This window comes from Ceratotherium simum, chromosome 14 (assembly GCF_057802395.1).
Source record: "Ceratotherium simum simum isolate JZ-2026a chromosome 14, ASM5780239v1, whole genome shotgun sequence".
In the NCBI taxonomy this organism is placed as follows: Eukaryota; Metazoa; Chordata; class Mammalia; order Perissodactyla; family Rhinocerotidae; genus Ceratotherium; species Ceratotherium simum.
The window spans coordinates 39,775,418-39,790,610 of record NC_141913.1 but is presented as its reverse complement, the minus strand read 5'-3'; the positions used below and the strand labels follow the sequence as shown (position 1 = coordinate 39,790,610).

The following is a 15,193-nucleotide window of genomic DNA, read 5'->3' as shown; positions in this document are numbered from 1 at the left end:
TATGCGAATTTCTGGGGCATTTGAAAGTATTGTGGGATGCAAGATAATTCTTCACAGTCCCTCACATTGCAGGAGGGTATCCCTGACCCTTATCCACCAAAGCTCCTCCCACTAATTTGCACAACATCCCTTAAAGAGCAGTATTTACTCCATTGAGAACCACTGATCCAGAAGATCCAAACATATTATTACACTAAGTAATAGATGCTAAAAGAGGTAGGTATTAAAGTGTTTTGGGACTATAAATGACAACACAAGGAAAAGTCCACAGGTAAGCTAAGTCTTAGCATGATGTATCAGTCAGGCTAGGCTAGGCTATGTTGCAGGGACAACCAACCCCCAAAATATCAGTAGCTTAAACCAAAGTTTTATTTTCCACATAAGCTATACGTCCATCACAGATAAACTGGGAGCACTGCTCATTGTCATCTTTCAGGGATTAGGCTAACAAAGGCACCATCTCTATACATATCCTTAAATGGCAGGGGAAGAGATAGGATAACTCATGCACTGTCTTTTAACAGCTATCACTTCTGCTCACATTTGATTGGCCAAAGTTATATGGCCATGCCAGTGGTTCTCAACCAGGGCAACTTTGTCCCTCAGGGGGACATTTGGCAATATCTGGAGATGTTTTTGATTGTCACAACTGGAATGGGGAAGTTGAGGCAGAGTACTACTGGGTATCTAGTGGGTAAAGGCCAGGGCTGCTGCTAAACATTCTTCAATGCACAGGATGGCTCCCCACAACAAAAATTTACTCAGCCCAAAATGTCAATAGCACTGAGGATGAGAAACCCTGGGCCATCCCTAATTTCAAAGTGAGGGAGGGAGACAGAGAAGTGCAATACTACCGTGTGCCGGAGGAGAGCCATCAGAATATTGGTGGAATAGTACTAATAACTACCACATGTGAATGAGAATTTGCCAGGCTAAAGGAAAATCATAGGAAAAAGCACAGGGATAAGAGTACAGATGTTTTGTCTAGAGTAGGTTCATGACAGGAAAGAGGGGGAGGAATAACAGCATTAGATATGCATTAGAAGGAAAACTATAGTGAGAGCATGGAGAATAGCTTTGGAAAGGGAAAGAGACAACTAGTTAGGAGGCAGTGATCAGAAGAGTGATAGGGCCTAGATTAGGGGCATGGGCAATGGAACCAATGAGATATTTCTAGGTAGAACAGACTAGATTTGCTAACCAACTAAGTATAAGGGGCTGAAAGAAGGGACAGTTTAAAAATGATCCATTTCCTAGACAGGTTAATTGAACAATGAAGAAAGAATAAAAGATTTAAAAGAGGTTAAGTAATAAATTCAGTTTTAAATACGCTGAGTTTGAAGAGCTCAGTAGAGAAGTTAGGCCTATAATGTAACAAATATTAAAGTCACTATAATAGAACAAATCCATGGTGACAGGGGTAATGAGAGGCAGAATGTCAGCAAAACGGACATTTTTGTTTTGTTCTTGTATCTATCTACCTATTGTGCGTTTTGTCTCTAGCTTGCTATTAATCATAAGCTGTCGCCTGATGCTGACCATAGGTCTAATAGCAACTCCATGGACAACAAAGCCAGATATCCAAGCTAATTAAGATACTCTCTAAAATTAAACAGGCTGAGGGCTCTCCTGAGAGGCTTTCATGGAAATTCGTAAATTTTAGTTAATGAATGTTAATATTTTTTTATTTCTCAGATTGTTAACTTTTGGATTATTGGTTGTATTATATATGCAAAACAAACATATAAGTATATTTTCTAGAAGTTATGGGCATTTTGATCCATGATCAACGAACTACTTAATAAGGGAATATTTGAGAAAAGTGCTTAAGTTTAACAAGCGGGGGGGAAAAAGCCTGGCCTGGCAAAATATCGCTAGCAAGAAATTCTAAGCATAGGCTTACAAGCAGGAAAAAAAAAAAAAAAGGTGTGCAGGCTTAGTTCAACTGCCTGCAGCACAAATTACAGCCTAGATTCTAAACAGAGGAACGTCTGAGAGTCGAGGTTCATCAAACTGAGGGCAGTTGGAGGAGAACCTCCAAGAGCACAAAGGATTATGAGGCAAGTACTAATGATTATAAAAATCTGAGACGGGAATAATACAATCAAAGAAGAAAAAGAATGTTTTTGTGATAACTTTTAAGATGAACTATAAGGGACAAATTTAGAGGTATGCTTCTTGTTTACCGATAGGTCTTAGATTTAAATGTCATACTGGTATATCAGTTTCACTTTAAATAATCTTATTTAAAAATTAATATTTTTCTAGATTAATAAATTACAGGTTGTTAAAAGAAAAATCAACAGGGGCCGGCCTGGTGGCGCAAGCGGTTAAGTGCGCACTCTCCACCGTGGCGGCCCGGGGTTCGCCGGTTTGGATCCTGGGCGCGCACCGACACACTGCTTCTCAAGCCGTGCTGTGGCGGCATCCCATATAAAGTGGAGGAAGATGGGCATGGATGTTAGCCCAGGGCCAGTCTTCCTCAGCAAAAAAAGAGGAGGACTGGCAAATGTTAGCTCAGGGCGGATCTTCCTCACAAAAAAAAAAAGAAGAATCAATGAAGTCCTCTAGTTGACACCCGTTAATTTTGTTTGCCAGCATATATTTCCCCTTCTGTAAAAGTACTCTGATTTTCCAAGGAGAATATCCCATCTAGGTAGATGGGACAATCCCCAGCCTGACTAACCAGAGCCACATCCTAGCCACATCAGTTGTTTCAAAGATGAAAGAGAACCCAAGTCAGCCCAATGACATAGCTCCAGGACTTTGGTGGGAACTGCACAGGAAAAAAACCTCACACTTTCTGCTGGACTTGAAGCTGGTAGCAGTTAGCCTGGAGCCTACCTACGACTTAGAAAGGAAAGCAAAGCCAAGAGTCTTGGGATACTGGCTGGTTGTAACCCCAGAATCCAGCACTCTGAGGCCACTTCTACTTCCAGACCAAGCCAATGAATTTCCCCTTTTCTTAAGTTTGACTGCTACATGTTTCCCAGTATATAATAACTGAACAAAAATTAAACTAACAACATTCTCAGAAATAGCAGCGATATAATACAAACCATATAAACAATGGAACCAATCAGTAACCTAGTCAATAATTCAGAAAACTAATTACTTTAAAATAGCAGTTGTCAAACTCTCTGGTCTCAGATCCCATTACTTACATTCTTAGTTATTGAGAATTCCAAATAGCCTCTGTGTATGTGAGTTACATCTATTGACATTTACCATGTTACAAATTAAACCTAAAAAATGTTTAAATATTTATTTTATTAAATTAATTTAAAACAATAAACTCATTATGTGTTAATATAAATTTTTTATAAAAAAAATAATTATTTGGGGCTGGCCCGGCGTAGTGGTTAAGTTCAAGCAATCCGCTTCGGCGGCCCAGGGTTCACAGGTTTGGATCCCAGGAGCAGACCTATGCACTGCTTGTCAAGCCACGCTGTGGCAGCGTCCCACATACAAAACAGAGGAAGACTGGCAACAGATGTTAGCTCAGGGCCAATCTTCCTCACACAAAAAAATAAATAAATATTTTTCAAAACAAAAAAGTCAGTATTCAGAGTGATGCTGTTTTCCTTTTTGCAAATTTCTTTAATGTCTACCTTAATAGAAGACAGCTGGATTCTCATATCTGCTTCTGCATTCAATCTGCTGTGATATGTTGTTTTGGTTAAAGTATATGAAGAAAACGTGCCTCATATAGATAAGTAATTGGAAAAGAGAAGAGTATTTTAATAGCATTTTAAAATAATAATAGATCTTCATCTTTTATTCAACACCAAAATGCAACAAATGGCAATTCTTAATGGTTAGTTGCAATGTGGAATTTGAAACCACATCAATGAACCTTTTGGCTCCGTTACATAAAAATCCATTGGTCTATATTGTACTTTGAATGGATCTCCTATCCATGCATGATTTTGGTAACATCATGCATTGGTCATTTGGAAAAATATTGGTTCAATGAGTTATACAGATCTTCCAAATGTTGACACATTTCCTTATACTATACATATATATATATATTTTAAAATCACATTCCTTAATATTACCACTAATCTCATCAAACAAGTCTTTTAAGGGGCCGGCCCGGTGGCGTAGCTGTTAAGCACTCGTGTTCTGCTGCGGCGGCCCAGGTTCAGATCGCAGGTGCACACTGACGCACCGCTTGTCAAGCCATGCTGTAGCGGTGCCCCATATAAAGTGGAGGAAGATGAGCATGAATGTTAGCCAATGGCCAGTCTTCCTCAGCAAAAAGAGGAGGATTGGCAACAGATGTTAGCTCAGGGCTAATCTTCCTCACAAAAAAAAGAAAAAGAAAAAGAAAAAGTCTTTTAAGTATTGGGAAGCTGGCAAGCCCATGACGGCAGATACAAGTTTTTCAAAAATCTAATTTTCACTTGAAAGCTCAGATTTTATCATTGGCAACAAATCGTTATTTTCCTTGAGTGGCAGGCTCACTTCACTCATTTTCAAGGAAATAGCTGTCAAATACCCAAGTCTGAGTAACTATGGTTACTTACCAGTAATCCTTTTAAGTAAAAATAAAAATGGTGCTCCATTAAAAAAGCAAGTAGTTTAGCTTGCAGCTCAATCACACAAGTGCTTTTCCTAGAGATGAACCTTGTACTGTGATGTGCAGAAGTACTTTATGCATACTTCCATTTAATCACACTGAATATTAAAAAGACATGCACTCCAGGGTACAGATTTTAAAAATTAAAACCTTAATGCTTCACCAAGGATAGTCTTAAGTGAACCTGGCATTTTTTCAACCACTTAACACATGAGTTCCGCTGTGAGGAACACAATAGGGATTCATACAGTTTGGTGCCGTGATTCATGCTAGGTGCCAGCAGTTTCCCCACCACTGCTTCTTCACCATCAGCACAAATGTCAACACAGTAAAAGGGCAAATAACATCTTAGTTTTATTATGAAAGTAATTTTGACTTTGTGAACCCTCTAAAACAAAAAGGTCATGGGACCGCCAGAAGTCTGTGGACTACACTTTGAGAAATACTGTTTAAAAAGATTGGAAACTAAGATGAATTTTAATAACTGACAACTGAAAAATACATTTCATAACACCTTTTAAATGAAAGAGGCTATCAAGTCATCTAGCTTATTCCTTCGAAAGAGGCTGTATCAGAACCCCCTGCAGGTTAGCCCAGTCCTACTAAATATTTATCAAGAGTGAGGCCCTACCTTTAAAAGGCACTCCAGGAGTCTGAGGTGCTGTGAGTTTTACAAAAGCACTGATCCAGACTATGCGCTTCACCTTACAAATTACCAAAAGATAGTGAAACTTAGACCATCATGAATACATGCAACTGATTAAAAAGACTAACTACATAGAAGTTATGTCATTTTTATTTACTATTAGCCAGCTGCTTAATTTCAACATCTATACAAATAAAATTTTTCCTTTAACTAGTTTTAGTAGGAGATATCTAAGACAGATCCCCCCAGTGTGTTTATGTACAATGATTCCTGGCTTATCTTATCCCATTAAGTACTACTTTCAGTCATCCTTTCACCAGATGATTCAATTACTGAATGGCCATCTATTGATATCAAATGCTCTAGAATTCACTAGTGAATACCACTGACGAATACCCTTAATTCAGTTTTACATTTAGAAATACATTTTGACTTAAAAAAGACCTGAACTGCATACATTCATCCACATTAAGATACAGAAATCATACCTTCCTACAAAGACAAATATTCAGTAGCAGTCCTTTTCTAAAAAATCATAAAGCTTTGCATTCTAAACATGCATATTGGGGTTTGACGGATTTTAAGTCAAATCCGTCTCCAGTGCACCACTGACTGCACAATAAAGCCCGTACTGTATCAAAACAAATGAAGCAATAAAGATAAGCATACTAAAATATCCAAAGCCTTTAAAATCAAGAGGTACTTTTTTTATAAGACAGTTTCCCATGCCTCCTCCACTCCATTCCCATTCTCAATCTGTGTGTGTGTTGGGATGGCGCATGGGGAGGGGACAAAAAATATTTTGTTTTATTTTTTTAAATAGCTCTTCCAGAGACGGAGATGCAACTACTCTTAGACCAGCACTTGGGAACTACTGTACTTGGGTCGTAAATGAAGAACTGAACATACCCCCTAGATAATCTCTAAAGAACTGCTAACCAATTGGGCTTGCTGAGCAACTGTCTCACAATATGTAAGTTAACCCTGACAGCAAAAGCTAAATCAATGCAACTTGCCTCTCAGGAACCAGTGAAATGACCAGTTAATTGGTGGCTAGAAATTTTATGGTTTCCAAGCAGATTAACCCCCTACAAAGACTGAATTCCACTGGGAATTTAGATGCTAATTTTGGCACCTAAACAAAGTCATTAGTCTCTAAAAGGAGCTCAAGTAAGCATTTTAGAGTACTTTAAAAGAAGGTCAACTTCCTATTTCGAAGAATGATGATATACCAACTTCTCATCATGGGAAACACAACTTCCTAAAACTTGCTACCAGACACTTCAAATGAGTTGAATAATGAGGAAAGAGAAGAAAAGAGGAGAGAAAAGGGAGGGAGAGAGAGAGACAGATGGAGGAACATTCTTGGAAGCAAAACAAATGTGGCAAATCTTCAAGGGAGCCATTACGTTAGATGTGAGATGATTACATTGTGCATTTGTATAACACTGTATTAAAGAATGTAAAGCTGACACAAGTGAAACAGTTCAAAACAACAGTTACAGGATCCCAGTAGCTAAACCACTTCAGAACTCCGATCCAGCTGCACCCCAGACGAATTGAATCACAACTTCAGGGGATGGGATCCAGCCATCAGTACTTTGTACAGCTCCTTAAGAGATTTCAAAGCGCAGCCAAGGTTGAGAACCACTGCCCCAAACCTTGAGAGTAAAAAAAAAATCAATAAAAAGACGAACCTCACACAGTTACAAGTTTTCCAAACTGCAAAAAAATTCTCATTTAAAATGTGAAAATAAAGCACAGTCCTTGAGCTTAAAGGTATTTACAATTATCACCAACTTTAAATTAAGATGTAACAACAGACACTCTTTACAATCAGTCTCTGGTAGCTATCTATCTGACCTAGGATATAACTTGCAGTAGCAAATAACACTTAAATTATAAGATTCTGACCACCTGTTATCTTAGTTTTACATAGGTAAGCACTACCCTAGTTTTAATCTACTCTCATGATTAAAACAAATTTTCCTGGATGCCAATCATACCATGTAATAGTGTCAAGGTGACACAACCTAAAATACCTTGTTCCTGAGAAAACTAGAATTCAGCCACATTTCCCATCACCAAAATTACACATTTTAGAATAGAAAAAAAATCCAAAAATTCTAAATCTGACTATCAAGTATGTTTTGGCATATTATGATGCAAACAGCATCATACTGAAAGTTGCTCAAATGAATATCTAGACATATTTGTCAACTGAATTTCTCTTTTGAAAACAATAGAATCTTCATCAACTGTTGAGCAAAAAGCCCAAAATTTGATAATTTAACAAAATTGTATTAAATTCTGTGCTATGCTTATCTAACTTCTTTAACATTCATTTAGTGTAGAAAATAATGAAATCCATAAAATAGTTTTAGTCAGGTTGGTTTTATACATGATTAAGCAACACCTCAGAGTCACCTTTAATCATCACTTAAGCAAAACAAAAATTTCTAACTACACAATCTTCTAGGAAAAAAACAAAAAAGGAAATCCAAACATGTACAATGAGCACTGAAATGGTGCTAACATAAGATGTTTAAAGAACCATTCACTCTAAAATCACTGAAAGAAAAATGAAAAAAAGTTAGGCATGAGCTAGAGGGGGATAAAATAGAACTGAAATAAGTAAAGTTTAAACATAAGAAAAATAAAGTATGCTTCACCAGAATAGGCAAAATTTTAGATAAGACTAAATATGCATTTTATACGTAATGCATGAGACAGATCCTGTAGGGTTAACTGCCCCAGTAGAGGCCTCAGCAATTCACAGCTCAATTAGAATAGTGTCTAATGATGTTATTATAACACTGGCTCAATCAGAAAAAACAGCTTCCAAACTGGAGAGCTGGAGTGTGACTGGGCAGCATAAATTAGTTTTTAATACTTGCTCTTTGAGAGAAAAAAAAAATCTGAAGGGCAATGAAGAAAAAGAATTCACACAAATGGAGAAACAGCTCACCTAAAATGTAGCTTAAGAAAGTGAAGCGCTGGTTTTTAGAAATAAGACTTGCTGCTTCCCAGGATAAGCAGAATTGCTTCAAGAAGCAAAGCCATCAGAAAAGGTCCATGGTCCACATATAACTTATTCCGAAAAATTTCTAAGTGACTTTCTCAGCACAAATTTTCATTAAATCTGAAACTAATTGCAGTTTTTTTCTAAGCTCAAGCTTTACAAGGAAGGCACTTAGCTAAACAGAGAAATTTCTACTTAGGCAGTCCCACTTCAAAAACAAAAAAAATTAAGATGCAATACCTCTTTAAAGTAACCTCACCCAGAAACCTGGAAAGCAAAGAAAAAGCCACTTCTACTAATAGACTCACAAAATGTTATATCAATTTTCTCTAGAAAGGCTTTTAGTTTTAATTCCAACAACTTAAAGGCTTTTAGTTTTAATTCCAACAACTTAAACCTACATAATTCATCACCACCTTTAGACCTAAAGATACTCCAAATCTTAAATCCTTGGCCTGCCTGTATTACATTTGTGCTGTAAGAAACCCACTTAAAAAAACAAAATCATGACGACGTTATAGAAGAAACATTAATAAGAAATCAGATTTTAAAATGTTAATTATATCAATCATTTACAACTTGAAATATCATGTACTAACCATATTAGAACTTTCCAAAAGAGAAAATAAATCCTTAGCAGGAAAAAAAAAAAAAGTTACACACGTTAGAACTTCCCACGCTACATTTCAACTGAAATATAGTCTCAGTACAACACGGTAAAAGCAATTTATGAAATCTGCAATTAAAATTATTCAAATGCAACGTTCTAAACCTAATTACTTTATGAAAATAAGCATTTCTGTATTTTCTATTAACACTAAATGCCTTCTTCCAGCAAAAAGTACTGAACCTGCTTTTGAAACACCCGAATAATCAAATGGCTACTGACACTAAAAGGATGCTAATTCTGGCAAAAGTCAAAGTTTGTCAAGTTGTTTGTCAACAAAAATTGGCCAAGATTACATGCCTTCAGAAAGTCAATACAAACTAATTAAAATGATTCCCCATTACCTTATATGTATTATTCCTAAATAACTGGTAGTTTCACCTAAAACTATGGTGCAACAGCTAAAGGCATTATAAAACTAAACTCAAAATAAATTAATTAGAAATATATTCATTTAAAAAAATTTTACTTGGCTTTTCAGGGGGAAACTAGCTACCAATTTGCAATAGGGTTGTTTAAAACCTCTCTATACCCGCAAAGAAATCTTTCAAGTTAGCAAAACACACCCATTTCTTTGAAAATCTAGCTTGAAAAACCATAACAGCAGTTTGGGGAATGTGATGGAGCCACCGCCCTCCACCCTACACCAATCTCACTCAGTACTTGTAGTCCTAGCAATAAGATAAACTATGTCTTCTCTTTTTTATTAGGGGCGGGGTGGGGGGTGGTCAGTTAGGTGCTAAGAATGTTTCCTGCATACTGCCATCACCCACAATACTCAAAATGTAAGTAAACAAATCAAAGCCAGAAACATACACGGGAATGACACAAGCAGGAAGAGAAAGTAAGGGACAAAGAGAAAACAAAAATTTGCCTGAGAAAAGAAATCAAGACCAACCATCTACAACTTTCCTCTAGACCTAAGGCAATACGCTCCAGCCGCCCCGCCGCGCTCGGCCGGGAGGACGGGGAAACTACTCCAGAACAACAAAGAGGAGCGGCGGCCGCAGCGGGAGTCCCCGTCCCAGTTCAACTTGATTCTGCGACAAACTGCGAGGGGAGTTCGGGGCCCGAGGGCCGACCCCGAGCCCGCGGGACGCGAGGCACCGCGGCCCAGCCCGACCCGCCGGCCCGGCTCGTCAGGCGGCCGCGCTCGTTCTCCGGGCGGACCCGCCGGCCTCCCGCGCGCTCCCCGCCGCCGCCGCCGGGAGCCCGCCCCGGGGCGGGGAAGCCGCGGGTGGGGTGCGCGGGCCCGCCGGGGGAAGGGGAGGGGACATGGCGAGTTACCTGGGCTCGGGCGATGGCGAGGGGAGTCCGCTCTCCCGCCGCGGCTCGTCCGCGGGGCGCCGGGCCCGTCGCTCCGCCGGCGGCCCGGAGCGCTCCTCGGCCCCCGCCCCGAGGCGTCCGGGCCAGGCCGCCCCTCCTTGGGGCCGCGCCGCTGCCCGCGCGGGCCGGGCCGCCTCGAGCTCCCGGGCCGCCCCGCGGCGGGGGGCCTCTCTCGCGGGGCGCCCGGCTCCCCTCACCCGCTCCCGCCCCCTGGACGGCCGCGGAGCCGAGGGGAGGGCGGGAAGGGCCTCCCGAGGAGAGCGGGCGGGCGCGAACGCGGGCTCCGCCACCCGAGCCGCTCCGTTACCGCAGCGGCGACGACGACCAGGGCCGTGTTGTTGCTGCCAACTTGTCGAAAGGACACTGAGCATGCGCGCGCGGAGACCACATCCGGGTAATTTCAGGGTTTGGCCCTTTTTCCCCGCAGCTTTCCTTTCTCCCGGCTGCCCCCGCCTCCCGCCCCTAGTGACGGGTGGATAGCTCTGCGCAGGCGCGTGCGGGGCACCACCAGTCGGCGGGCTGCCCGGAGTCCTAGCCTGGGCTGAGGCCCTGGCTGAGCGCGCTGCCGCGCAATGGTGCGGGGTGGGGGGGGGTTGTTTGGAGGGAGTGGTCATCAGAGAAATTGGCATCCCTCTCCAAAAAAGCGCAAAGTGCCCAAGCATCGCGGGAGAGCTCGGCGTATAGTGGCATCCAGTAAGTGTTTATAAATAGCGATCAGGCGGGTCTTGTTTTTTGAGGACCTGCGTGGGCACAAGTATTAGACTTTAACCGCTAGCCCTGGGGAGACGGTGCTGTAGCGGTGTACTTTGGGAAGAAACTGGCGATCACCGCACCATCCTTCCCTTTCCACTAGCCCTGGATCACTAGATCCAAAAGTATCTACACTAAAGAGACTCCCTCTTTTGGGTTAAAGACGTGCACAGTAGAGTCAAGGAATCACACATTTGAGAGCTTGGCCAGATCTTAGGAAAAGTGAGTGGTTCTTGTTGGAAGAGATTTAGGCGGAACCTCAGACTTGAAGGGACCTTAGAGGACCTACTACACACCTGTTAACTAGGTTACCTGTTGGGTAAGGAAAGGCATAAACTGTGCTTTTGACTTTATACTTCTTTTCTTTGAAAACTTTACAAGATGCATGCATTTCTTTTACATTTAAAAAGTTTCAGAAAACATGTACTAGTTATATATTATTTTTCACCAATCAGGATATAGTTTCGTTGGAGATCTCACCAAGACTAATTATTAGAAAGTTCTAAAGTCATTTCTTAAGTCTTGTAGCCCAGAAACTCTCTAGTCCCCCTCCTACTTTTCACACACAGTGCCCCGCCCCCTAGCCCCATGCTGCCCTCACCATCATAGCCTGGGCTCTTCCCCCTTCTACCAGAAAGCCTCTAAAACTATCATATTCACTTATGTTCCCTTACCCCTGGGGTTCATGAAGACTTTCCAAAACTAGTTTTAAGGGAATTCATTTCCAGATCTTCCACCACTATATGTACTATTTTCTAAAATTGCTCAGCTTGGGAAAGCACCTGAGGACACAGCATTGTCTTTCAAAACTGTCCTTCTCCCACCTTACAAAAAAAAGTCAACACTCACACCCATTACTAAGGTGTATCGACCCAAGATGTAAAAACCTCCACGGCAATTCAAAGGGACAATTCAAAAATTGGTGTCTGTGCTGAGAAAGTGAATGACCCAAATGAATGAGTTATAAGTTCTTTTGCAAGTCAGCTGGTTTCCAGTTCTTTGCTATCAACAAAATTGAGGGCCAGCCCCGTGGCTTAGCAGTTAAGTGCGCGCGCTCTGCTACTGGCAGCCCGGGTTCAGAACCCCGGGCGTGCACTGAGGCACCGCTTGTCCGGCCATGCTGAGGCCGTGTCCCACATACAGCAACTAGAAGGATGTGTAGCTATGACATACAACTATCTACTGGGGCTTTGGGGGAAAAATAAATAAAATTATAAAAAAAAAAATTGAAAGAAGATCTAACCAGGTGATTTGATAATAGATCAACATGTGATTCTTAGGCCATATACCCCAGAAGGAGTTATAAGAATTAAGTAACACTGCTATAACTAAACTTCTTCCATTCCCATCTGTATTAATCTGTTGTATATAACAATATTACCACAAATTTAACAGCTTAAAACAACACACATTTATTGGCTCACAGTTTCTATGGGTCAGGAGTCTAGGCATGGCTTAGCTGGGTCCTCTGCAAGATCACAGAGTGAAACTTGACTGGGAAAGGATCCACTTCCAAGCTCACGTGGTTGTTGGCAGCATTCAGTTCCCTGCAGACTGCAGGACTGAGGGCCCTAATCCCTTGCTGTCTGTTGGCTGGAGTCCCCCTCAGTTCGTTGACATGTGGCCCTCTCCATAGGGAAGCTTACAATATGGCAGCTTGCTTCTTCAAAGCCAGCAAGGGGGAGAGCCTCAGTGCAAGACCCTGGTTACAATCTTATGTAACATAAGCACGTACATGTAATCACATACATCCTGTCACCTTTGCCATACTCTTGGCCAGAAGCAAATCACAAGTCCCACCCCCGCTCAAAGGAAGGACACCACACAAGGGTATGAACACCAGGAGGCAGGAATAATATGGAGCTACATTAGAGTGTGTCCACCACACCATGTATTTATTTATGCAAATGAAAATCCCTTTAAACTCAACTCCCTCAGAATTTCTCTTCAGTTTCCCTTCACCTTCTTGCTTAAGGAAAACGTGACTTTCCCCGGGACACTGCTTCCCTTTCCCCCTTTCAAGTAGTGGCAGCTATGTTTTCAACCATAAGCCTCTTCAACTGTGCCTGGAGGTGGGGTAGGTGTCCTCCTTGCTCCTTGACATTGCTTCCAGACCATCCTCCTTTCCCCTTCCTTTTAACCTGCAGCTTTGTGTGTGTGTGTGTGTGAGGAAGACTGGCTCTGAGCTAACATCTGTGCCCATCTTCCTCTATTTTGTATGTGGGATGCCGCCACAGCATGGCTTGATGAGCAGTGTGTAGTTCGTGCCCAGGACCCGAACCTGCGATCCCCGAGCCACCAAAGCGGAGCACATGAACTTAACCACTATGCCACCAGGCCGGCCCCTAACCTGCAGCTTCAAATCTTGTTATCCAGTAATCCTCATCGTTGCTCTCATTCCCCTTCATTTTTTCACTGTTTGCTCCTATCAGTCACTCCAATACCACTTCTTTCTTAATTCTAGGTGCTTATAATATATACTTAGATGATCTTCCCAATACCCTGACCTCTCAGTTCCTTGACTTCTCCTCCAAAGATCTTGTCCTACCCTAACTCAGCCACTCACTCTCATGGGCATAATTACAGGAGCCTTATCAAACTTGGCAACTTCATTATAATCACAATGTCAAACATCTCACATGGTGAACACCACCTCATATTTCCATATTTCCTGTAGTACTCTGACTCCAGCAATTCTTCAACCTACGTATCCGCTCTCTCCCATCCTTAACTCAGCTTAAACCCCTGGCCAATCATTACAATCATTCTCTTGCACATACCCTCAGTCTGCTTACTCCCCTCCCTCTTTGTTGTGCTTGCTGGACAAAACCACAATTCTGATTCAAGCCAGCTCTCCACCTACTCCACGCCAGTACCGCTGCACTGAATGTGGCTAGAGAAAAACACAATTACACTGACTAGTTTCACTTTAATTTTATCACTGTGAACCTCAAGTGAGCCCTTAGTGCTGCCCAGGAATCCTACTTCCCTCCTCCATTCTTCTGGATTTCATACCTTCTCTGTCTTCTAACCTACACGTCCTTCCCTCTCATCCTCATTTTCAGTTAATAACCTTGCTTTCTATTTCATTGAGAAAATTGAAGCAATGAGACAAAAACTTCCACAGAATCCTCTTCTTCACCTTCCCCTCCGTTACATAGTTGAATTTTCCATGCTCCTAGCTAAAGCCAGTCCCTCTGCTAAGGCAATAGATCCCAATCTCATCTTGCCTAATCAAGATCATCAGCATCACTCCAGCAATTATCTCCCCTCTTCTATATTATCAATGTTTCCCTCTCTACTGGGTGATTCCCATAAGCTTATAAGCAGCTATTATTTCTCCAATCCTACAAAATCTTCTTTTTGACCCACTTCCACTGTCAGCCACTGCCCCATTTCTCTGCTTCATTTGCAACAAAACTTCCAAACGAGTTTTCTATACTTTTTGTCTCTAGTTCTCCTCCCATTCTGCAGCAGCAGAATACATACCATCTGATACAATTTATATAAAGTTCAAAAACACTCCAAATATGATGTGTATGTAAGACTACATACATATGTAATAGAATCATAACAACACACACAATGTTATATCTTTGGCATATTTTAGGTCTTCAGCTGAGAGGGTCTCCCACGGTCTCTTTTTTTTTATTATTATTTATTTTTTTCCCCCCCCAAAGCCCCAGTAGATAGTTGTATATCATAGCTGCACATCCCTCTAGTTGCTGTATGTGGGACACGGCCTCAGCATGGCCAGAGAAGCGGTGCGTCGATGCGCGCCCGGGATCCGAACCCGGGCCGCCAGCAGTGGAGCGCACACACTTAACCGCTAAGCCACGGGGCCGGCCCCCTAGAATTGATTCTTAATCTTATTTCATTCTGGCAAAAATATTCTACACTTTAATTTTAATAGTTTATCAAAATTTGTAATATCTTATGTTGTTTAGATCAATGAGGTATTCAAAATTGTATCGATGATAAAATCAAGATGAGTTTTTTAAACTTAGAAACTCAGTCAAAAGATTTTTTAAAAATTTTTTGTAGGGAAATATGATAGGCTGATTGATAAAAGACTTTCCAGTCTAAAATCTTCCATTAAAATGTTCCGGGGGCAAGTTGAAAGGAAATACAAGATAAGTAGAAAAAGAGTGATGAAAAATTTCTTTTAAAGAAAAGCTTGTTCATGTATCTTTTAAA

General features: G+C 41.3%; 1 protein-coding gene across 2 annotated transcripts in view; it reads right to left on the bottom strand.

Annotated features, from left to right (window-relative positions):
- Positions 1–10,355, bottom strand: part of SMAD4 (SMAD family member 4) — a 61,078-nt gene extending 50,723 nt beyond the window's left edge. For both annotated transcript variants that reach the window (XM_087439247.1, XM_087439248.1), the window contains exon 1: positions 10,208–10,355. The gene's annotated coding sequence lies outside the window, so the exon portion shown is untranslated. The remainder of the gene's footprint in view (positions 1–10,207) is intronic.
- Between the last annotated feature and the right edge of the window lie 4,838 nt (positions 10,356–15,193).